The sequence below is a fragment of the Scyliorhinus torazame genome, chromosome 3 (assembly GCF_047496885.1).
Source record: "Scyliorhinus torazame isolate Kashiwa2021f chromosome 3, sScyTor2.1, whole genome shotgun sequence".
NCBI lineage: Eukaryota > Metazoa > Chordata > Chondrichthyes > Carcharhiniformes > Scyliorhinidae > Scyliorhinus > Scyliorhinus torazame.
Window position 1 is genome coordinate 338970770 of NC_092709.1, and position 24778 is coordinate 338995547.

Consider the following 24778-nt stretch of genomic DNA (forward strand, 5'->3'; position numbering starts at 1 on the left):
TAAACCTCTCGATTAAAATCCTGTCTGTAACTCACCCCCAAGAATCTGTTATTCTATACATAAAGCACACAAACCCCTTGATTAGATTCCAATATATATCTCACACCCAGGTTTACATACAATCTCACCCTCTTGTACCCCAATGCCTCAATGAGTTTCAAACATATAATTTATGCTGGGCATCTGTTATTGCAAATCTAAAGCCTTTGTCCTTTCCTTTAAAGCCTCGACTGCTTTCCAACATGTAACTCACTCATGGCTATTTGTTACTTTCTAAATATACCCTTCCCCTCCACTTCCAATGCCTTGATTTGATTCCAGCGTGGAACTCACTATCCACAATTCTTGAAGTAAAACACCTGCGGCAGGATTCTTTGACGCCAGTACAGGATTCGTGGACTTCCACGACAGCAAAACTGGTGCCGCACCTGGACTGATTTAGCTACTGTTAAGCGGATAGCACCAGCGACATGTGGAACACAATCAATTCCAATGAGAAATGGTGCCGGATTCGCCAGGTCGGTAATTGACACTCAGGAGGCTGACAAGCTGCAGCCGCAGATACACGCTTCACTCCCCGCCCACACCCTCCCAGCCAACAAGATGGCAGCGAGGAGAACAGCACCCGGTTTCATGGGCGCTTCACGGTGGCGGAGAGGCGGTTGATCCTGTACCCCAGCCCAGGCAGGAGGCTGCCAGTCGCCTCCGTACCCCGTGCCTGGGCGCAGGTGGCAGAGGCCGTCAACAACACCGCCTGGCCTGGCCAGCAGTACCAGTAGAAACTACACCACCTCATCAGGATACCAGGGTGAGTAGGAAACACTGTGCCCCTGACACTAACCTGCATCCCACACAGCCGTAACCCTACACCCCTCCTACCCAGAGAGTGGCTGGATCCCCACCCTGAACCACATGTTGGCACCCATACCGGCCTTCCCTGGTCGGGTGCCCTGACCACTGAGGCCACCAGCTACTCACCCCCTGGGCTGCATGCGTCGTCGGACTGTCTAACACTGTCATTTTCTGTTTCCCAGTACCACAACCAATGCCCCCCCCCTCCCCCTTCCCGCCAGCCCTGCCCCCCGCCCCCTGCAGGAGAAGGCCGCTCATAACCACCAGGAGCAGAAGAAAACTCAAGGGGGACCGCTGGAGCTGGAGCCCCTCACCGAGCAAAGGGCTTGGACATGGTCAGCGGCCCAGAGGAAAGGGAGGTCGCCGGGGAGGAGATCGGCGGCGGGCAAGGAAGTGGGACACTGCTGAGTTCCGGTTCCCCATGCCAACCTCCCCCCAACACCACCCCCACCCTCAACCCCACACGACCTTCACCCCCACCCCACACTCGCCCTCACCCCCACACCACCCTCACCCCCACCACCCACTCTGCACCCTCAGCCCACGGTCTAATCATGCGTCTTGCCTTGTGTCTTGCAGGAACTGCTGGAGATGGGGCGGGTCCATCCGGTGTCCCCCGCCTCCAGCCAGTACCACACCTGGAGCCCCCCCCCCCACACACCCCCCACACACCCCCCCTTAAGCTGAGCAGTGACGAGGAGAGCAGTCCACACGCAGCCCTCGACCCAAGACTCAGCACACCCCAGAGCTCAAATCCAATGTTGACACGGATTTCCCGTCACAGCTGTCCCCAACACCCTCCACCAACCCAGAGACTCTCACCTCGGTTGGGCGCTTTAGTGAAGAGGCTCCTGGGACACTATTAGGTGCGCATCACACAGCTGCTCCGGTGCATCTGGAGGTAGGAGCACCTGAGGGGATGGACGTCAGAGGGCAGCCGACCCCAGGGACCAGCTGCCATCCAGGCGGGTCTCGTGTTTCTGGAACGACAGTCCCATCGATTGTGGAGATGCAGTCGCAGAGCGAGGGACTACATGAGGGGTTGTCGGTGAGCAGCCAGCACCTGCAGGCACAGGTGGAGGAGTCCAACTGTGTGTAGGAGCAGGAGGTGGTGCCATCCATTCATGCCATCCAGGCCAATACCGCATGCATGGCGTCCGCGGTAGAGGCATTGGAAGAGAGGGTTTTGGCTATGGAACAGCATGTCCAAGGCCTGGGGAATTCTGTGCAGGCACTGGCTGAGGCCCAGGACAGGGCTGTCACCTCACAGGCAGCCATGTGCCAGAGCCACCTGGAAATTACAGCGGTGCTTCTGAATGTGGCCCAGTCACAGCAGGCCATGGCTGGCAACATCGGTGTCATTGTCCAGGCGCTGGTTAACGTAACATAGACACAGAGGGAGATGGCCCAGACCCAGAGTCACTGGCTGATATGACACTGGCCCAGAAGGTGGTGACACAGTCAATGGGTGATGTGGTGCAGTCCCAGACGGAGATGGTTCGCTCCCTGTGCTCCATGGCCACAAGCATGCAGATCCTGGTCAAGGCCAGAGCGGGCCTCCAGGACTGGCAGTACCAGGTGGCGGGGAGCACTGCCCTTGCCAATGGCAGTGACTACAGTGGGAGCTGCCCTTGATTGGGCCACATGTTGCCCTGCCTGTGGGTGGTGGCCGGGGGAGGGGGGGAGGATGAGGGCACCAATACAGCCGATGTCACTCTGCAGAACCAGGGGCCAAGGTGGGTAGTCAGAAGGGTGGGGAGCCAAATGTCTGCCTTTCTGGCCGCGGCAATGGCGGTCCGTGCTTGGACACTGCCCCAGTCCTGTGGTATGGTCACCCCAGCTCCACGGCCCATCCCCTGGTCCCCCCCCCCCCCTCCCTTATCAAGGCCCCCTCCATCCCAGCCAGCCCAGCCAGCGTCCAGCCCGGCACCCACGGTCACGCCTCTCTGTGTCCTACCACCTCTTTCCCCTTCATCAACCACGACGCCGGTTTCATGATTTTTAAAAGCACAAGTGAACCGCGCCATCAGTAACTCAGCCCATCGGAGGCAGAGTGACATGCAAACAGTGTTCACTGTACGTGCGTTCCTGACAGCATTGACGCCGCTGGCGAGGTGACGGAGAATTGCGATTTGGCGTCAAATCGGAGCCCGCCACGATTTCGGCATCGGAACTGATTCCCCGCCCAATCGCATTTCCCGATCTCACCGTCAGCCAATGTCCCGCCCCTGAACTCTCGCCTTTAATGTTTTGAAAGTCAAAGATTCTGACTGAATCAACCCCTTTGAAAACTGTTATACCCGAGTCAGTTTGGATGTCTGTTGATTGAATGGATGATGGATGTTTGCAGTTATATAAAAGCCACCATCACTCTCACCGTAGACTGCGTCTATAATAGAGGAACATAAAATAGGCTCTCTGGGGTAAACTGGAGCATATCCTTTCTTTTTTATGGTCTGCTTCAAGGGATATTAGATTGCATGTCTGAATTACACTTAAAACATAGATGCTGTTTCGCCTGAAATGGAAAGCGTGTGAACATTTCTTCTTGTCTGTTGTCTGCAGGTGTGAGATTTGAAATTAAATTAAAATTTTGAAACTGATCCCAATTTGGGGCTAACTCACCATCACCAGAACAGTTTGGATCTGATGTGGCTTGTTCATTTTGACTTATACTTTATGGATCATTCTTATCCCACAAATTTCCCCACGGAAAGTGGAAAGTGAAGAACAGAAACACACGAAGTGGGGGGGAGGTCAGAGGGAAGTCAAAACCAATCAAGGACCAATGGTCAGCGGAAAGGATTTGTGGTTTTAAAAGGCTGTCGCTTGTCGGACGGCCGAAATACTGAAAGGAAAGTTGGAAGCGTTTGGGGGTTCTGGGATGAATTCTGGTCAGCATTGGGGGGGGGGGGCGGGGGGGGGGGACGGACCTGGAGAGACGGGCACATCACCTTAAAACAGGTTTTAACAGATGTTGCAAGAGATTTGCAGCTAGCTGTGAGAGGGGTGGGTCGAGTCAATGAGAGGATCGTTCACTAATAGCCCATGGGGAATTCAGGACAAACATCATCATTACCCAGAAGGAAATGCGTGTTAAATGTGGGACTTGTTATCACAGAGTGTAGTTGAGGTGAATAGCGTGGGTGAGTTGTTTGATTTGATTTGATTTATTATTGTCACATGTATTAGTATATAGTGTTTCTTGCATGTTGTACAGACAATGCACACCGTACATAGGGAAGGAAGGAGAGAATGCAGAATGTAATGTTTTATGGAGAAACTACATAAGCACTTAGAACATAGAACAATACAGCGCAGTACAGGCCCTTCGGCCCACGATGTTGCACCGAAACAAAAGCCATCTAACCTACACTATGATAGAACATAGAACAATACTTCATAGAGTGAAGTATTTGCCTTGACAGAAATCTTTGGATCCTCGCTGTCTTCAGGGGATGTCCCGGAGGACTGGAGAATAGCCAATGTTGTTCCTCTGTTTAAGAAGGGTAGCAAGGATAATCCCGGGAACTACAGGCCGGTGAGCCTTACTTCAGTGGTAGGGAAATTACTGGAGAGAATTCTTCGAGACAGGATCTACTCCCATTTGGAAGCAAATGGACATATTAGTGAGAGGCAGCACGGTTTTGTGAAGGGGAGGTCGTGTCTCACTAACTTGATAGAGTTTTTCGAGGAGGTCACTAAGATGATTGATGCAGGTAGGGCAGTAGATGTTGTCTATATGGACTTCAGTAAGGCCTTTGACAAGGTCCCTCATGGTAGACTAGTACAAAAGGTGAAGTCACACGGGATCAGGGGTGAACTGGCAAGGTGGATACAGAACTGGCTAGGCCATAGAAGGCAGAGGGTAGCAATGGAGGGATGCTTTTCTAATTGGAGGGCTGTGACCAGTGGTGTTCCACAGGGATCAGTGCAGGGACCTTTGCTCTTTGTAGTATATATAAATGATTTGGAGGAAAATGTAACTGGTCTGATTCGTAAGTTTGCAGACGACACAAAGGTTGGTGGAATTGCGGATAGCGATGAGGACTGTCTGAGGATACAGCAGGATTTAGATTGTCTGGAGACTTGGGCGGAGAGATGGCAGATGGAGTTTAATCCGGACAAATGTGAGGTAATGCATTTTGGAAGGGCTAATGCAGGTAGGGAATATACAGTGAATGGTAGAACCCTCAAGAGTATTGAAAGTCAAAGAGATCTAGGAGTACAGGTCCACAGGTCATTGAAAGGGGCAACACAGGTGGAGAAGGTAGTCAAGAAGGCATACGGCATGCTTGCCTTCATTGGCCGGGGCATTGAGTATAAGAATTGGCAAGTCATGTTGCAGCTGTATAGAACCTTAGTTAGGCCACACTTGGAGTATAGTGTTCAATTCTGGTCGCCACACTACCAGAAGGATGTGGAGGCTTTAGAGAGGGTGCAGAAGAGATTTGCCAGAATGTTGCCTGGTATGGAGGGCATAAGCTATGAGGAGCGATTGAATAAACTCGGTTTGTTCTCACTGGAACGAAGGAGGTTGAGGGGCGACCTGATAGAAGTATACAAAATTATGAAGGGCATAGACAGAGTGGATAGTCAGAGGCTTTTCCCCAGGGTAGAGGGGTCAATTACTAGGGGGCATAGGTTTAAGGTGAGAGGGGCAAGGTTTAGAGTAGATGTACGAGGCAAGTTTTTTACGCAGAGGTTAGTGGGTGCCTGGAACTCACTACCGGAGGAGGTAGTGGAAGCAGGGACGATAGGGACATTTAAGGGGCATCTTGACAAATATATGAATAGGATGGGAATAGAAGGATACGGACCCAGGAAGTGTAGAAGATTGTAGTTTAGTCGGGCAGTATGGTCGGCACGGGCTTGGAGGGCCGAAGGGCCTGTTCCTGTGCTGTACATTTCTTTGTTCTTTGTTCTTTTGAGTGATTATCATAGAATTTAGAGTGCAGACGGAGGCCATTCGGCCCATCGAGTCTGCACCAGCTCTTGGAAAGAACACCCTACCCAAGGTCAACACCTCTACCCTATCCCCATAACCCAGTAACCCCACCCAACACTAAGGGCAATTTTGAACACTAAGGGCAATTTATCATGGCCAATCCACCTAACCACATCTTTGGACTGTGGGAGGAAACCGGAGCACCCGGAGGAAACCCACGCACACATGGGGAGGATGTGCAGGCTCCGCACAGACAGTGGCCCAAGCTGGAATCGAATCTGGGACCCTGGAGCTGTGAAGCAATTGTGCTATCCACAATGCTACCGTGCTGCCCATTTGAAAGAGAAAGGGATAGAAGCTTACACAAATCAGGAGAGATGCAGCTGGGTGTGGAGCAGTAACACCACCAGGAGCTATCTGCCTGAATAGTCTGTTTCTGCACGGTAGATTCTGTGTAATTCTATGTTCGAAAAATATAAATCGCGTTGTCTTTTACAACTTCAGGAGGTCCCATGGCACCTTACAGCCAATTAAGTATCTTTCAAGTGTAGGGTGCGATCGAACAAAATGGGAACTATGTCCCATAGCGAGCACATTTAGCCACATGTTTCTCGGCGGTTCCAGTGCTGAGAAACACCCCCGCTATCTAACCTGACTCCAGTTAGATAGGGGGCCTCAGCGGCGAATGCCCAGGCGAGGCGGCACGTGGGCCCGTTTTCTGCAATGAGGAGCTTCGCTCGCCCGAACTCCTCATTGTAGCGAGTGATCAGCACGCCATTTTTAAATGGCGCCCAAACCTATGCAGGGCAACCCCCCGGGCCCGATCACTGCCCTGCCAAAAATGCCAGCCTGGCACACTGGCAGTGCCCCTGTCAGCTGGCAGTGCAACCTGGGAAACTTGGCAGTGACAAACTGGTTGACCAGAGAAATAAAAATGGAGGCTGTTAATGTCATTGGGCAGAATTCCAGAGTGCCGAGGGGGAGAAGCGAGAGAGAGAGAGTGGGGGTGAGTTGGAGAGGGTGAAAAAACTGCAAGTTCTGTCGCTGATGGGTGGCAATGGAAAGAGCGGGTACAAGGTGGAATATTTTGCACCTTTCATGATCGAATTGGATTGGATTTGTTTATTGTCACGTGTACCGAGGTACAGTGAAAAGTATTTTTCTGCGAGCAGCTCAACAGATCATTAAGTACATGAGAAGAAAAGGGAATAAAAGAAAATCCATAATAGGGCAACACAACATATACAATGTAACTACATAAGCACTGGCATCGGATGAAGCATACAGGGTGTAGTGTTCATGAAATCAGTCCATAAGAGGCTCTTTTAGGAGCCTGGGGACAGTGGGGAAGAAGCTGTTTTTGAGTCTGTTCGTGCGTGTTCTCAGACTTCTGTATCTCCTGCCCGATGGAAGAAGTTGGAAGAGTGAGTAAGACGGGTGGAAGGGGTCTTTGATTATGCTGCCCGCTTTCCCTAGGCAGCGGGAGGTGTAGATGGAGTCAATGGATGGGAGGCAGGTTCGTGTGATGGACTGGGCGGTGTTCACGACTCTCTGAAGTTTCTTGCGGTCCTGGGCCGAGCAGTTGCCATACCAGGCTGTGATGCAGCCAGATAGGATGCTTTCTATGGTGCATCTGTAAAAGTTAGTTTCCTGAGGAAGTATAGGTGTTGTACTTTCTTGGTGGTAGCGTCGACGTGGGTGGACCAGGACAGATTTTTGGAGATGTGCACCCCTAGGAATTTGAAACTGCTAACCATCTCCACCTCGGCCCCGTTGATGCTGACAGGGGTTTGCACAGTACTTTGCTTCCTGAAGTCAATGACCAGCTCTTTAGGGTTGCTGGCATTGAGGAAGAGATTGTTGTCGCTGCACCACTCCACTAGGTTCTCTATATCCCTCCTGTATTCTGACTCATCGTTATTCGAGATCCGGCCCACTATGGTTGTATCGTCAGCAAACTTGTAGATGGAGTTGGAATCAAATTTTGCCACGCAGTCGTGTGTGTACAGGGAGTAGAGTAGGGGGCTAAGTACGCAGCCTTGCGGGGCCCCGGTATTGAGGACTATTGTGGAGGAGGTGTTTTCGTTCATTTTTACTGATTGTGATCTGTTGGTCAGAAAATTGAGGATCCAGTTGCAGAGTGGAGCTAGGTTTTGGAGCTTTGATATGAGCTTGGCTGGGATTATGGTGTTGAAGGCGGAACTGTAGTCAATAAATAGGAGTCTGATGTAGGAGTCCTTGTTATCAAGATGCTCTAGGGATGAGTGTAGGGCCAGGGAAATGGTGTCTGATGTGGACCGGTTGCAGCGGTATGCGAATTGCAGTGGATCAAGGCGTTCTGGGAGTATAGAGGTGATGCGCTTCATGATCAACCTCTCGAAGCACTTCATTAAGACTGAAGTCAGGGCCACAGGGCGGTAGTCATTGAGGCACATTGCCTGGTTCTTCATTGGCACCGGTATGATGGTGGTCTTCTTGAAGCAGGTGGGGACCTCGTAGTGGAGTAGGGACAGATTAAAGCTATCCGTGAACACCTCTGCCAACTGCTCCGCGCAGGCTCTGAGTGCTCAACCAGGGATCCCGTCTGGGCCCGTCGCCTTCCGAATGTTCACTTTCAGGAAGGCCGATCTGACGTCGGAAGCTGTGATGCTGGGTATGGATGAGTTATGGGCTGCTGGGGCACTCGACCGTGGATTGTTCGTTACCTGCTCGAACCGAGCACAGGATGCATTGAGTTCATCGGGGAGGGGTACGCTGCTGCCAGAGATACTGTTCGGCTTCGCTTTGTAGCCCGTTGTGTTGTGTAGTCCTTGCCACAACCGCCGAGAGTCTGTCTATGACTCTAGCTTGGTTTGATATTCTCTCTTGGCATCTCGGATGGCTTTGGGGAGGTCGTACCTGGATTTCTTTTATAGGTCAGGGTCGTCTGACTTGAACGCCTCAGATCTGTCCTTCAGTAGGGAGTCAATCTCGCGATTGAGCCATGGTTTCCGGTTGGGGAACATACGTACTGCTGTCTTTGGCACGCAGTCGTCCACACATTTGCGAATGAAGTCTGTGACGGTGGTGGCATACTCATTTAAGTTGGCCGCTGATTTCTTTATTATGGACCAGTCCACTGTCTCTAAGCAGTCACGTAAGAGCTCTTCTGTTTCCTCGGACCAGCACTGCACAACCTTCTTAGCTGGATTCTCCCACTTGAGTTGATGTCATAGAATTTACAGTGCAGAAGGAGGCCATTCGGCCCATCGAGTCTGCACCGGCTCTTGGAAAGAGCAACCTACTCAAGGTCCACACCTCCACCCTATCCCCATAACCCAGCAACCCTACCCAACACTATGGGCAATTTTGGACACTAAGGGCAATTTAGCATGGCCAATCCACCTAACCTGCACATCTTTGGACTGTGGGAGGAAACCGGAGCACCCGGAGGAAACCCACGCACACACGGGGAGGATGTGCAGGCTCCGCACAGACAGTGACCCAAGCCGGAATCGAACCTGGGACCCTGGAGCTGTGAAGCACTTGTGCTATCCACAATGCTGCCGTGCTGCCCGCTTGTTTCTGCTTGTATGCCGGGAAAAGGAGCACCGTCTTATGGTCTGATTTCCCAAAGTGCGGTCGGGGGATGGAACGGTAGGCGCCCTTAACTTTTGAGTAGCAGTGGTCAAGAGTGTTGTCGCCCCTGGTGCGACAGGAGATTTGCTGGTGGAATTTTGGCAGTAGACACTTGAGGTTGGCCTTGTTGAAGTCTCCGGCCACGATGAACAAGGCCTCCGGGTGTTCTGTTTCGTAGTTGTTTATAACTGTGTACAGTTCGCCCAGCGCCTTCCTCACTTCTGCCTGGGGTGGGATATAGACTGCTGTGTGGCTGAAGTGAACTCACGTGGAAGATAGTATGGGCTGCACTTCACGGTCAGGTATTCCAGGTCCGGGGAGCAGTAGGTCGCCAGGGTCGCCACATCCAAGCACCAAGAGGAGTTGATGAGGAGGCAAACACCTCCACCCTTCGCTTTGCCTGATGATGCGGTATTGAGAAGCCTTCAGGTTGTATGGCACAGTCCGGTGAGGTGGGGGTGAGTCATGTCTCTGTGAAACAGAGCACACAGCAGTCTCTTACTTCCCTCTGAGAGGTAAGTCTGACGTTAAGTTCATCCAGCTTGTTTCGGATCGCTTGGACGTTTGCCAGGAGTATGCTGGGGAGAGGGGTCTTGAAACCGCGTTGCTTCAGTCTAACCTGCAGACCGCCGCGTTTCCCTCGCTTCCTCAGTCGGCGGCTGCGGCTGGATGATCCTGGGAAATCTGACCTTGTGGAAGGTAGGTGGTTGCGTCTGGCAGGGTCCAGGGCGCTGGCGGGGACCAGGGCACTGGTTATGTTTCCGGGGTCGCATTTGGCCGGGTACCAGGCGCTGGTTGAGGTAGAGGGGTTGCTCGGGGGGCATGTTTGCGATCCGGATGGGTCCCAGCATTCTGCGGACACGTGAATACCTTGCAGCGCTTTCAGGTCCTCTTGCGGGGTCTCCGCCATTTCAGGGGTCCTGGATCGTGGGCAGGGGCTTCCTGAGGCAGGTTGGGCTGAGTCCCGCGGTCTGTTCCCTCCCTGGGCTCTCCTGGGGTCGGGTCTTGAAGTAGGTTCGGTCGGGCCTCCACTGGATTTTTCTTTCTTCCATCTCCAGGTAGGTTGGGTTGCTGGACAGGCCTCTCCGGGTGGGTCACTGGACGGGCCTCTCGGGGTCGAGTTGGGCCGGGTCTCGTCGTCGGGGGTCGGGTTGGGAGCTCCGGGGACTGGGCTGGGCGATCCAGGGACTGGCGTCGGTTGTTAGGCCGGGTTGGGAGCTCCGAGGTCCGGGTCAGCTCCAAATCGAGGTTGGGGCTTCACTTCCGGTTTGGACCCGATCCACTTCCAGGTCGTGGAGGTCAGGTTGGGTTGCGTCAAAAGGTCTCCACGGGCCTCGGAGGATGTTCAAGCCTGCAGGAAAAGATAAAAGAGAGAGGTTATTAATAATGTTAGTCTTAGAATTAAATTTTAAAAGATTAGAACGAGTGTAAGTGAAGTAAAAAGTGGATCTGTTGGGGAGAGCTCGCAGAGAGTCACCTCGCTCCAGCGCCATCTTCTGGACATTGATCGCATGATGTCACGATACACTTCACATTCCTTCACGTATTTCGCAAGTGCAGTCTTTGTTGTCAAGAAGGACACTTGGCGGCCAATTTGCACACACGAAGCTTTTACAGACAGCATACAGACTTAGAAATTAGGGGAAGGCCATTCAGCCCCTCGAGACTGCAGCGTCACAAGATAAAATCATGACTGATTGGATTTTGGCCTCAATTCTAATTTCCTGTCCACGCTCTCTGATGCACAATCAATTACACAAAGACGAGAGTAGGATGTAATCGAGGCTTTATTACACTGAGATGTGTGGCCTCCTACAGCAGCTGACAAAATGGCTGCTGTACTGGGAGCACACATATTTATACTCCGCCTACTGGGCAGAGCCAGCAGGCAGGGATCTACCCCCGTACCTGTAGCCTTACCGTAAAGCACCTATATATACAATATATACATCAGTGGTGACTACCACATTCACCCCCTGTCAAAAAAATGAGTCCGGCGGGGGTGGTGGAGAACTATATACACAAAGTTGTGTTTTAGAAGTACAGATAATATTACAAATTCAGGCGGTCCGGTGCCTTGATCTGTCGTTGAGAGCGCCGCAGTGCTGGTGGTGACTCCGGCGGCGGCTTGGTCTTCGGTGACTCCGGGAGCATATCGAAATCCTCTTCATCCCCGGTTGTGAGCAAGGGGAGGACGGATTGTCCCAGAGCGGGGGCTGCGGTGGGGTGCGCCAGGGGGGTAGAGGGGCGCCGGGTCAGAGGGGGAGGTGTGTGTGGAACCAGCTGGTGCCAGGTCCCTGTGTCTTGGCGGCCGTCGGGGTACGCTACGTAGGCGTACTGCGGGTTAGCGTGAAGTAGCTGTACCCTCTCAACCAACGGGTCCACCTTGTGGAGTCCAACAGTGGACTTCCTAGGGAAGGCAAAGAGACGTTCATGGGGGTTTCATTAGTTGCGGTGCACAGGAGCGACCGAATGGAGTGAAGTGCGCCGGGGAGGACCTCCTGCCAGTGGGAGATTGGGAGATTCCTGGACCATAGGGCCAGCTGGACGGCCCTCCAGACCGTCCCATTCTCCCTCTCCACTTGCACGTTTCCCCTGGGGTTGCAGCTGGTCGTCCTGCTCGAGGCAATGCCCCTGTTGAGCAGGTACTGGCGCAGCTCATCGCTCATGAACGAAAAATGAAATGAAAATGAAAATCGCTTATTGTTACAAGTAGGCTTCAAATGAAGTTACTGTGAAAAGCCTCTCGTCGCCACATTCCAGTGCCTGCTCGGGGAGGCTGGTACAGGAATGAGGATCCCCGGTTGCTGTGGACGTAGGTGGGGAAGCCGAACAAAGCGAAGATGGTGTTGAGGGCTTTGATGACGGTGGCAGACGTCATGTCGGGGCATGGGATGGCAAAGGGGAATTGGGAATTTTCATCGACCACACTGAGAAAGTACATGTCATGGTCCGAAGCAGCCACTGGACTTCAGACCTGATGAAGGTCCTGTCCTGGGCGCTGTACCGTCTGCTCCTGGTGGCAATGAGTTTGCAATCTGGCTTTAGGTTTGCAAAAAGGGAAGGTGGGTCGACCTTAAGGGTCATGAGGCCGCACACAGTAAGGGGTGGTTGGGGCACGCCGAATTTCAGGGTTAGGCTCTGGAGGTTGTACTGGAAGTCCAGGCCGAGTAGCAAGGCAGCGCAGCGGTTGGGGAGGACGTAGATGCGGAAGCCGCTGAACTCTATTCACATCTATGAAATGGGTCCTCGGTTTAAAGCCTCATAATAATATAATAATAATAATAATTGCTTATTGTCACAAGAAGGCTTCAACGAAGTTACTGTGAAAAGCCCCTAGTCGCCACATTACGGCGCCTGTTCGGGGAGGCTGTACAGGAATTGAACCCGTGCTGCTGGCATTGTTCTGCATTACAAGCCAGCTGTTTAGCCCACTGTGCTAAACTAGCCCCTGAAAGTCGGCAGCTCCGACAGTGGAACACTCCTTCAGTCTGCACTGGGAGTGTCAGCCTCTGTTTTAAATGTGAACGAGGAGGGAGTGAAGCCGTGGAGGAATCCGAAAATGAGAATTTTGAAATTGAAGTTTGGAGAGAGGGTCCAGAAACAGGAAAAATCATGTGAAGAGAGTTAGCTGTGTATGTGCATGTCTATGGGAACCAAATATTCCTTTGCTGATATAGGTGTGTCTGCCTGAAGAACACCTGCCATTTATTTATATTACTGCTGCCCGCCCCCTCACCACCCCCTTCCCCTCGTTACCCTCCCCCCCTCTCCCCCACCACACCCAGCACACTGATTTAATAGTTCCCGCATAGCCGACTGATGTAAGTCTTTGGACTGTTCCCAGTTCCATTAATGTGTCAACATGCAGAAACTAGGAGCGAAAGAGGTTGAGAGCCAGTCGATGATGGATTAAAGGTGAAGTTTTATGTCAAACAAGCAATTGTACTGTAACCTCCTCCATGCCAATGGTTAAGACTATTGTATTTGATGGATGTTTCATTCTGACACCTCCTCCTTGGCATCAAGTACAGTTCTAAAAATAATAATAATCTTTATTAGTGCCAGAAGTAGGCTTACATTAACACCGCAATGAAGTTACTGTGAAAATCACCCAGTCGCCACATTCCGGCACCTGTTCAGGTACACTGAGGGAGAATTCATGAGCTCAGAACATCTCAATAGGCTTTCAGTGTGGTTTATTGGGATGCTAATCCACGAAATATAGGGACAGCAGGAGGCCATTCAGCCCCTCCATGCTGTTCTACCAATCAATGGCCGATCAGTACCTGCCTTTGATCCATACCATCACTAGCCTAGCCCAGATTTTAAAACGTAGTTGTTTCCAAAACGTCATGACATTTTGAGAGTTACTAGTTTCCGCTCCCCATGTTGGTGGGGAGGGGTGGTGGGGGGGGGGGGCAAAGCCTGGCATAACCCTTACCCACCCCTGGTTCCACTACCACCCCTCCATTCCCCTGCCCACCTCCATACATGCACAAATGTTTTTTTTTAAATTTAGAGTACCCAATTCATTTTGTGGCCATCTGGGATGGCCACTTCCAGAACACAAAATGGACATTTGCAAAGATTGCTGGGGAAAATGGACAATATTAAGAAAGCAAGCAGGCACAGAGCCTGTCTGCATATTGGAGAAACAGCTCCCAGACGAGACTGAAACTGCCGTCCCATTAGCATATGGATGGCCCATCTCCGGGAACAAAAGGAAGATGCTTAAGTAACGGATCTGGCCCCAGACCTCGCGGCGCCAGTTCCCCAAACCGAAAGCGAAAACAAAACAGGCCACGGCCACCTAGGACACGCCCAGCCATCAGGGCACCCACCCCTTTATTGATCAGGATCAATGCGAATGATCAAGGAATGGCCCAAATAATTGGGGCCAAGTTGGGTTCTCGCTGACCTCTTGCTCAAAGCGGGCATAGAATGCGTTGAGCTCATCAGGGAGGGGTGCGTTGGAGCCGACGATTTTACATGCCTTCATCTTGTAGCCCGTTATGTCTTGCCATAGACGGCGAGGATCCGTGTGGCTAGCCTGGGACTCGAGCTTGGTCCAGTACTGTCTTTTGGTACCTTTGATGGTTTCTTTAGATAATATCTGGCTTTCTTGTAGAGGTCACGGTCGCCTGACTTGAAGTTCTAAACTTTTCCCCATGCACTTTAAACCTGTGTTCCCTAGTTCTTGACTCTTCTACTCTAGGAAAGAGCATCTGACTATCCACTCTGTCCATGCCACTGATAATCTTGTAGATCTCTATCAGATTGCCTCTCAACCTCCATCGTTCCAGTGAGAACAGACCGAGTTTACCTAACCTCTCCTCATAGCTAATGCCCTCCTTATCAGGCAACATCCTAGTAAACCGCTTCTGTACCCTCTCCAAAACATGCACTTCCTTCTGCTAGTGTGGCGACCAGAATTGTACACAATATTTCAAATGAGGCCTAACTAAGGTCCTGTACAGCTGCAACACGACTTGCCAATTTTTATATTCAATGCGCCGACCGATGAAGGCCAGCAAGCTGTATGCTTTCTTGACCACCTTATCCACATGTGTTGTCACTTTCAGTGATCGGTGGACATGCATACCCAGATCTCCCTGCCTGTCAATACTCGCAAGAGTTCTATCATTTATTGTGTAATTCCTGCATGCATTGGACCTTCTAAAGTGCATTACCGCACACGTGTCCAAAGTGGGCCGCACGGTAGCATAGTGATCAGCACAATTGCTTCACAGCTCCAGGATCCCAGTTTCGATTCCCGGCTGGGTCACTGTCTGTGCGGAGTCTGCACGTTCTTCCCCTGTCTGTGTGGGTTTCCTCCGGGTGCTCTGGTTTCTTCCCACAGTCCAAAGATGTGCGGGTTAGGTGCATTGGCCATGCTAAATTGCCCTTATGCCCAAAAAATGTTAAGTGGGGGTTACAGGGTTACGGGGATAGGGTAGATACGTGGGCTTCAGTAGGGTGCTCTTTGTAAGGGCCGATGCAGACTCAATGGGACGAATAGCCTCCTTCTGCTCTGTAAATTCTGTAAACTCCATCTGCCATTTCTTCGCCTAAGACTCCAACCAGTTTATATCCTGCTGTCTCATCCGCAACTCCACCAATTTTTGTATCATCTGCGAACTTACTAATCAGACCAGCTACATTTTCTTCCAAATCATTTATATACACTACGAACAAAAAAAGTCCCAGAATTGATCCCTGTGGAATGCAGCTAGTCACAGCCTTCCATTCAGAAAAGCTACCCTCTGTCTTCTGTGCCCAAGCCAGTTCTGTATTCAACTTGCCAACTATCCTCTGATCCTATGTGACCTCACCTTTTGTACCAGTCTAATGGGCGGTACCTTGTCAAAGGCTTTACTGAAATCCATGTATACAACATCTACAACCTTTCCCTCATCTATCATCTTTGTCACTTCCTCGAAAAACTTGATCGAATTAGTGAGGCACGATCTCCCCTTCACAAAACCATGATGTCCATCGCTCACAAATCCATTTGTCTCCAAATGTGAGTAAATCCTATCTCTGAGAATCTTTTCCAATAATTTCCCTACCACTGACGTAAGGCTCACCAGCCTATAATTATCTCTGCTGCCTTTCCTAAACAATGGAACAGCATTGGCTACTCTCCAGTCCTCTGGAACTTCACCTGTAGCCAATGAGGATACAACGATTACTGTTAAGGCACCAGCAATTTTCTCCCATTGCCTCCCACAGTATTCTGGGGTAGATCCCATCAGGCCCTGGAAACCTATCTACTTTAATGCTTTTTAAGATGTCCAACACCCCTTTCTTAATATCAACATGACTCAGAATATCTACACACTCTCAACATAGAGCAAACCAAACCATTTCGGGCACCCGTTATTTTCAGCTTTCATATTAGAAGAGCGCAAGAGACAATAGTGAGAGAGAGAGACAAAGAGAACGGGACAGAAACAGAAAGTGAAAGAAATTGAGTTCCATTCCTCACAATTATCAGATACATTTGTCAATTGTTCAGATCATGTTTGTTGTTTTGACTGGAACAGTGCCATCTGTTACTCCACAGGCAGGCAATATGATACCATCCCTGTTGATTTTACTCAATGTATCAGATTTACTCTCAGGAAAGCAAAGCCTGTCTCCATTTGTTCTACACTGTAACCTTACTGAGAACAATTTGCTGCTAATTGAATCCTGTACGCTCTGGTTTAGTGCTCTCGGTTCAATCAGCAGACAGCTAACTCATCCAGCCATGGCTTCAGCTGACAGAAGGACAGATCGCTCCTCAATCAAGACACAGGACAAATTGAAATATGAAACTGAGAGGGTGGGGCTGGATCTGAACTCAGCAAAATGGAGCTGGGCAACGGGAAGGGAGAACAGAGGGGTACAGAAGTGACAACGAGGGAGGAATTCCAGGTTCAGATTGCATCTGGTGGGGCGGGGGGAGGGGGGGGGTTAGTGGGTGGGGGGGGGAGGGAGTCAGCCTGTGGGGGAAGAAGGGGGAGTCAGTGTGTTGGGGGGAGGGGTAGTCAGTGTGTGGGGGATGTGTAGTCAGTGTGTGGGGGAGGGGGAGTCAGTGTGTGGGAGGGGGAGTCAGTGTGTGGGGAGGGGGAGTCAGTGAGTGGAGGAACGGGGAGGGGGAGTCAGTGTGTGGGGAGGGGGAGACAGTGTGAGGGGGAGGGGGAGTCAGTGTGTGGGGGGAGGGGGAGTCAGTGTGTGGGGAGGGGGAATCAGTGTGTGGGGGGAGGGGGAGTCAGTGTGTGGGGAAGGGGGAATCAGTGTGTGGGGGAGGGGGAGTCAGTGTGTGGGGGAGGGGGAGTCAGTGTGTGGGGGAGAGGGAGTCAGTGTGTGGGGGAGGGGGAGTCAGTGTGAGGGAGGGGGAGTCAGTGTGTGGGGAGGGGGAGTCAGTGTGTGGAGGAACGGGGAGGGGGAGTCAGTGTGTGGGGAGGGGGAGTCAGTGTGAGGGGGAGTCAGTGTGTGGGGGGAGGGGGAGTCAGTGTGTGGGGAGGGGGAATCAGTGTGTGGGGGGAGGGGGAGTCAGTGTGTGGGGAAGGGGGAATCAGTGTGTGGGGAGGGGGAGTCAGTGTGTGGGGAGGGGGAGTCAGTGTGTGTGGGAGAGGGAGTCAGTGTGTGGGGGAGGGGGAGTCAGTGTGGGGAGGGGGAGTCAGTGTGTGGGGGAGGGGGAGTCAGTGTGTGGGGGAGGGGGAGTCAGTGTGGGGAAGAGGGAGTCAGTGAGTGGGGAAGGGGGAATCAGTGTGTGGGGGGAGGGGGTGTCAGTGTGTGGGGAGGGGGAGTCAGTGTGTGGGTGGAGGGGGAGTCAGTGTGTGGAGGAAGCGGAGGGGGAGTCAGTGTGTGGGGGAGGGGGAGTCAGTGTGTGGGGGAGGGGGAGTCAGTGTGTGGGGGGGGAAGCGGAGTCAGGGGGTGGGGGCAGGGGGAGTCAGTGTGTGGGGAGAGGGAGTCAGTGTGTGGGGGAGGAGGAGTCAGTGTGTGGGGGAGAGGGAGTCAGTGTGTGGGGGAGGGGGAGTCAGTGTGTGGAGGGGAGGGGGAGTCAGTGTGTGGGGGAAGGGGGAGTCAGTGTGTGGGGGAGGGGGAGTCATTGTGTGGGGAGGGGGAATCAGTGTGTGGGGGAGGGGGAGTCAGTGTGTGGAGGGGGAGTCAGTGTGTGGGGGAGGGGGAGTCATTGTGTGGGGGAGAGGGAGTCAGTGTGTGGGGGAGGGGGAGTCAGTGTGTGGGGGGAGGGGGAGTCAGTGTGTGGGGGGAGGGGGAGTCAGTGTGTGGGAGAGGGGGAGTCATTGTGTGGGGGAGAGGGAGTCAGTGTGTGGAGGGGGAGGGGGAGTCAGTGTGTGGGGGGAGGGGGAGTCAGTGTGTGGGGGGAGGGGGAGTCAGTGTGTGGGGGGAGGGGGAGTCAGTGTGTGGGGGAGGGGGAGTCAGTGTGTGGGGGGAGGGTGAGTCAGTGTGTGGGTGGGGAGGGGGAGTCAGTGTGTGGGGAGGGGGAGTCAGTGTGTGGAGGAAGGGGAGGGGGAGTCAGTGTGTGGGGGAGGGAGAGTCAGTGTGTGGGGGAGGGGGAGTCAGTGTGTGGAGGAAGGGGAGGGGGAGTCAGTGTGTGGGGAGGGGGAGTCAGTGTGTGGGGGGAGGGGTGTGTGTGTGGGGGGAGTCTGTGTGTGGGGAGGGGGAGTCAGTGTGTGGGGGAGAGGGAGTCAGTGTGTGGGGGAGGGGGAGTCAGTGTGTGGAGGGGAGGGGGAGTCAGTGTGTGGGGGAAGGGGGAGTCAGTGTGTGGGGGAGGGGGAGTCATTGTGTGGGGAGGGGGAATCAGTGTGTGGGGGAGGGGGAGTCAGTGTGTGGAGGGGGAGTCAGTGTGTGGGGGGAGGGGGAGTCAGTGTGTGGGGGAGGGGGAGTCATTGTGTGGGGGAGAGGGAGTCAGTGTGTGGGGGAGGGGGAGTCAGTGTGTGGGGGAGGGGGAGTCAGTGTGTGGGGGGAGGGGGAGTCAGTGTGTGGGGGAGGGGGAGTCATTGTGTGGGGGAGAGGGAGTCAGTGTGTGGGGGAGGGGGAGTCAGTGTGTGGAGGGGGAGGGGGAGTCAGTGTGTGGGGGGAGGGGGAGTCAGTGTGTGGGGGAGGGGGAGTCAGTGTGTGGGGGAGGGGGAGTCAGTGTGTGGGGGAGGGGGAGTCAGTGTGTGGGGGGAGGGTGAGTCAGTGTGTGGATGGGGAGGGGGAGTCAGTGTGTGGGGAGGGGGAGTCAGTGTGTGGGGGAGGGGGAGTCAGTCTGGGGGATGGGGGTCAGTGTGTGGGGGAGGGGGAGTCAGTGTGTGGGGGAGGGGGAGTCAGTGTGTGGAGGAAGGGGAGGGGGAGTCAGTGTGTGGGGGAGGGAGAGTCAGTGTGTGGGGGAGGGGGAGTCAGTGTGTGGAGGAAGGGGAGGGGGAGTCAGTGTGTGGGGAGGGGGAGTCAGTGTGTGGGGGGAGGGGTGTGTGTGTGGGGGGAGTCAGTGTGTGGGGAGGGGGAGTCAGTGTGTGGGGGAGGGGGAGTCAATGTGTGGGAGAGGGGGAGTCAGTGTGTGAGGGAGGTGGAGTTAGTGTGTGGGGAGGGGCGTCAGTGTGTGGGGAGGGGGAGGGAGTCAGTGTGTGGGGGAGGGGGAGTCAGTGTGTGGGGGAGGGGAGTCAGTGTGTGGGGGAGGGGGAGTCAGTGTGTGGGGGAGGGGAGCCGGTGTGTGGGGGAGGGGGAGTCAGTGTGTCGGGAGGGGGATTCAGTGTGTGGGGGAGAGGGAGTCAGTGTTTGGGGAGGGAAGTCAGTGTGTGGGGGAGGGGGAGTCAGTGTGTGGGGGGAGAGGGAGTCAGTGTGTGGGGGGAGGGGGAGTCAGTGTGTGTGGGGGGGGAGGGAGTCAGTGTGGGGGGGAGGGGGTGTCAGTGTGGGGTGAGGGGGAGGGGCTCAGTGTGTGGGGAGGGGGAGTCAGTGTGTGGGGGAGGGGGAGTCAGTGTGTGGGGGGGAGGGGGAGTCAGTGTGTGGGGGAGGGGGAGTCAGTGTGTGGGGAGGGGAGTCAGTGTGTGGGGGAGGGGGAGTCAGTGTATGGGGACAGGGGGAGTATGTGTGGGGGAGGGGGAGGGAGTCAGTGTGGGGGGGAGGGGGAGGGAGTCAGTGTGTGGGGGAGGGGGTGTCAGTGTGTGGGGGAGGGGGAGTCAGTGTGTGGGGAGGGGGAGTCAGTGTGGTTGAGGGGGAGTCAGTGTGTGGAGGGGGAGGGGAAGTCAGTGTGTGTGGGGAGAGGGAGTCAGTGTGTGGGGGAGGGGGAGTCAGTGTGTGGAGTGGGAGGGGGAGTCAGTGTGTGGGGGAGGGGGAGTCAGTGTGTGGGGAGGGGGAGTCAGTGTGTGGGGGAGGGGGAGTCAGTGTTTGGGGGTGGGGGAGGGAGTCAGTGTGTGGGGGATGGGGAGTCAATGTGTGGAGGGGGAGGGGGAGTCAGTGTGTGGGGTGAGGGGGAGTCAGTGTGTGGGGGAGGGGGAGTCAGTATGTGGGGGGAGGGGGAGTCAGTGTGTGAGGGGAGGGGGAGTCAGTGTGTGGAGGGGGAGGAGGAGTCAGTGTGTGGGGGGGGTGGGGGAGTCAGTGTGTGGGGGAGGGGGAGTCAGTGTGTGGGGGAGAGGGAGTCAGTGTGTGGGGGAATGGGAGTCAGTGTGTGGAGGGGGAGGGGGAGTCAGTGTGTGGGGGAGGGGGAGTCAGTATGTGGGGGGAGGGGGAGTCAGTGTGTGAGGGGAGGGGGAGTCAGTGTGTGGAGGGGGAGGAGGAGTCAGTGTGTGGGGGGGTGGGGGAGTCAGTGTGTGGGGGAGGGGGAGTCAGTGTGTGGGGGAGAGGGAGTCAGTGTGTGGGGGAATGGGAGTCAGTGTGTGGAGGGGGAGGGGGAGTCAGTGTGTGGCGGGAGGGGGAGTCAGTGTGTGGGGGAGGGGGAGTCAGTGTGTGGGGGAGGGGGAGTCAGTGTGTGGAGGGGGAGGGGGAGTCAGCGTGTGGAGGGGAGGGGGAGTCAGTGTGTGGGAAGGGGGAGTCAGTGTGTGGGGGGAGGGGGAGTCAGTCTGTGGGGGATGGGGGAGTCAGTGTGTGGGGGGAGGGTGAAGGAATCTTTAATGTATAAGGATCTTAACCTGTCGAACTACGCCAAGTTTGGGGGAAACTTAGTTGATGAATCAAGTCCTGGCGCAATACGACAAGTTGTAAGATTTGTAATATTTGTAGACTGTGTTCAGTTGTTCGATTCCTTGTATTATTCGACTGTGTATAGTTGAAGGAATTTATATCATCTCTGCTATTCGGTTATCAGTAGCACTTTGCGAATACTGGAACTCAGCAGAAACTTGCAGTATAAACTCCTCAGGTGCCAAAAAGAATTGTTTTATTTGTAGTCGCTTGATTACAATTTGAACGTCATTTAAAAGGCAATTCGTAGACAATTCGAAGCTTTCAGAGAATTACAGACATTATCTTTCTTTGCTTAGGCAGACAGCTCGAAAGTAACTTTTTAAAGGTCAAAGTCTGGCAATGGAACATGAAGAGAGAGAGAAAGCTAATCTTCAGCTAAACTCAAACTCAAAGTCAAAAGTGGACTAACATCACTGACACAGACTGTTAGGCTGACAGAACCCCCAAAGACAATTACCTAAAAACTAAACACTAAAACAAAACTGGAGACTAGAATCAAAGGCAAAAACTGACTAAACTAACAGAAAGACAACAGCACAACACACCTTCAAAGACAATAAAAAACCAAAATGGTGGGGAGAAACTTTTTAGTTATACACTTTCATATTTTTCTTAAGTCGTCTAATTACACCCCAATATAATCCTAATTGGTTTGGGTTAGACTCAAACACATTTGATTTGATGGCAAGCCGTCCATCTTCAATGTGCAACATCAGCTTTTCTGACCCAGCTGTTATCTGCATTGTGAACAATGTTGCTGTGTATTCAGTCCCTGTCCTTGACAATTAGCACAAGCAGTGTCAAATTATCTTGCTGTTTTAATGTCACACTGTCTTTGAAAATATGCATTTGCCAGAACAACGGACTTCAGTAAAAGTGAATTATGCTGTATAAATGGGTATTAAAAACTGGGGCTCAACATTTATGCTTAAACAGCTATCTTTTACCTATACTAGTTGTATTTGAAATACTTGGCTTCTACAGTCGGCCCTTTGATAAATCGAAAAAATGAGATATATCAGAAAAGATTAAAATACATCATTAATGCGATAGGATAGGTAAAAGTGCAAAGAATCATTGCAGTTTTAAACAATAAAATGGAATTTAGATTGCAACAGGCATTTCAAAATAATTATTATAATTAATAAATTAATCAAATTTGATCACATTGGTAATTAATAATAACTTCTTGTAAAATGATTATACAATAAAAGTTGAACATATGATCTAGTAATAAATGGTAAAATGATTATCAAAATTGATGTCAAGTCTTTGACATCTTCTGGATAATACACAAAAGCTTGTTGAAAGGGTTAATTTTCTTGCAGAGACAAAAAGAGGCGTATAGCTTGGAATGATGCCATTCGCATCTTTAAACTTTTTTTTGTCACTCAAATGGACTGGGAGTAAAAGTTGGATTGCTGCCAAATTCCCGTTATCAAATTTCTTTGAACGATATGTTCTTTTGGCTTTTAATCAAAGATTGTTGGTTTTCTTTTTTAAAAAAAAACCAGCTTCCACATTGTTTGAAGTTTTAATTTCCAGTCTAATTTTAAACATTTATTTTAAAATATCAAATACAATAACTTATTAAATATATAACTGAACCAATCTTGTGCTGTATCTTGATTTTCTGTAGATGAATTTGTCGATTCTGTTAAAGGAAACACAGCTAACAAGATATGTTAATTTCTTTAAATTAATAAAGCAACGTTCAGAATGACAGTTTTCTTAAGTTGACAGTTCTTGGCAACTTTTTAGCGATACATTGAGGGTTCTTTAGCTGCTTTGATGGCAGCTGTTCTCTTCTGAGTAAGTTCCCTTTCTCGTTTGGAAATTTTCCGTCCCAAGTAAACATCTTTCTGGGCAATTTGTGCTTTGTGAAAGCTAGCTTTGTGACTGTTAGTACTGAGATGGTTCAAGACCACCCGTAAGTCTTTGTCATGATCATCTTTATTGATGGAGGTTATCAGAACATCATCTTCATATTGGATAATGGTGGAAGGCCGAACAGGCAGTTGCCTGAGATGATTCTGTAAAGCCATGTGGTAAACAGTTGGGCTATTATGATACTGTTGTTGATTAACTGTAAAAGCAAACCATGGTTGTAGTTACTTAGCCAGTGTTGCTGACCAGAAGCCATACTGGGTGTGTCTTGTTGGTACGTGTTACATGGTTGACCACGAGGTGGAGATGTATTGTAGTGAACATTGTCTACTTCATTATCAACTCTTGAATCTATCCGTTGTTTTTGATAGCATTTTGCCATCCAGTGTCCTACTCTACCACAGGAAAGACATTGTGGTATTTTCTTACGTGATCTTAATGGAGCAAGGGTACATGTTTGTTCTAGCGCTGGTGGTGAAATTGTAGTTACTGCTGATATTCCTGCAGGTGCTGCAACAGCCGCCGCTGGAGCAGCAGGTAACATGGGCTGGATTTGAGCAATAGGCTGCATTTGAGCAGCTGCAGTGTTAAAAGTTGCCTGATTGTGCAAACCACGATCTATCTGAATGCATCGGTCAACTATGTCTCGGTATGTGCCAGCTGTGGCCCAAGCTGGTAAAACCAAATTCAAGGCAGCAGAAACTCCAGGTTTAACACCGGCTATAAAACCTGTTTTTAATGGACTTAAAGTGCTTGCATCCCATGTGTCATTTTCCTGGTCGAGTGTCATCCCTGAATATTCCATCAAAGTATGTAAAAATCTTTCCTCAAAATCCTGAATATCTTCATAATTTTTTTGAAAGCAAGCTGTGATCTTAGACCAATTGGTCCTCGGGGGGGCAAAATTGTAATAGCCAATTCTTGATTGTTAGCCAACCAGCTTCTAAATTTTGCAAATCGTCTCCAAGGGCAACTTCTACTTCATTTCTCAGGGTTGAACTTATACGAGTACCTAGCAAGATAGTCAGAATTTGTACTCCATCAAATGGGTGGAGACTGTAAATGGCTTGTAATCTGTGAATTCCATCCCATGTGATCTTACCACCCTTTTTAGGGTGTGGAAGACCCTTGGACCATTCGTCAATTTTAGAAGGATCAATTTGTTCATGAACCCATTGGTGGTCAAATATGTTTCTAGTGATAGGTTCACCATCTTCCTCTATTTTTTTGCTTCCAACTCTAACCCGTTTGTGTTTTAAAGGGGCTAGTCGAATTGCTTTAGTATTTTGTATTGTAGGAACACTATCTTCGTCTGATTCATCCGACAGAGAAAATGATTTATGTTTAACAATTGATCTTGGCTGTGCAATTGCCGATTGTGCCACTAGGTGGGTGGCTTGGACTGCTTTCTGAGTTTGTTCAATCTTTTGTACAGAAAGCATGTTTGTCAAAGAATTGCAATGTTCAGTCACGCTGGTTATATTTCTTTCTAAAACACATCTTTCTTTCACTAACTTGCAATTTTCAAGTTCAATTCGCTCAGTTTTTAATTGCAATTGTCGGTATTTTGACTCCACTTCAAAGACTTGATTTTGGAATTCTGTTATTTGAAAAGATAACTGCTGGAGTTCAGAGGTTTTGTTTCGCAAATCTGTTTTAATTTCATCAGAATGCTCAAGTTTGGATTTTGCATCTTGCAAATCTGTTTCAAGTTTGGATTTTGCATCTTGCAATTCTGTTTTAATTTCATCATAATGCTCAAGTTTGGATTTTGCAACTTGCAAATCTGTTTTAATT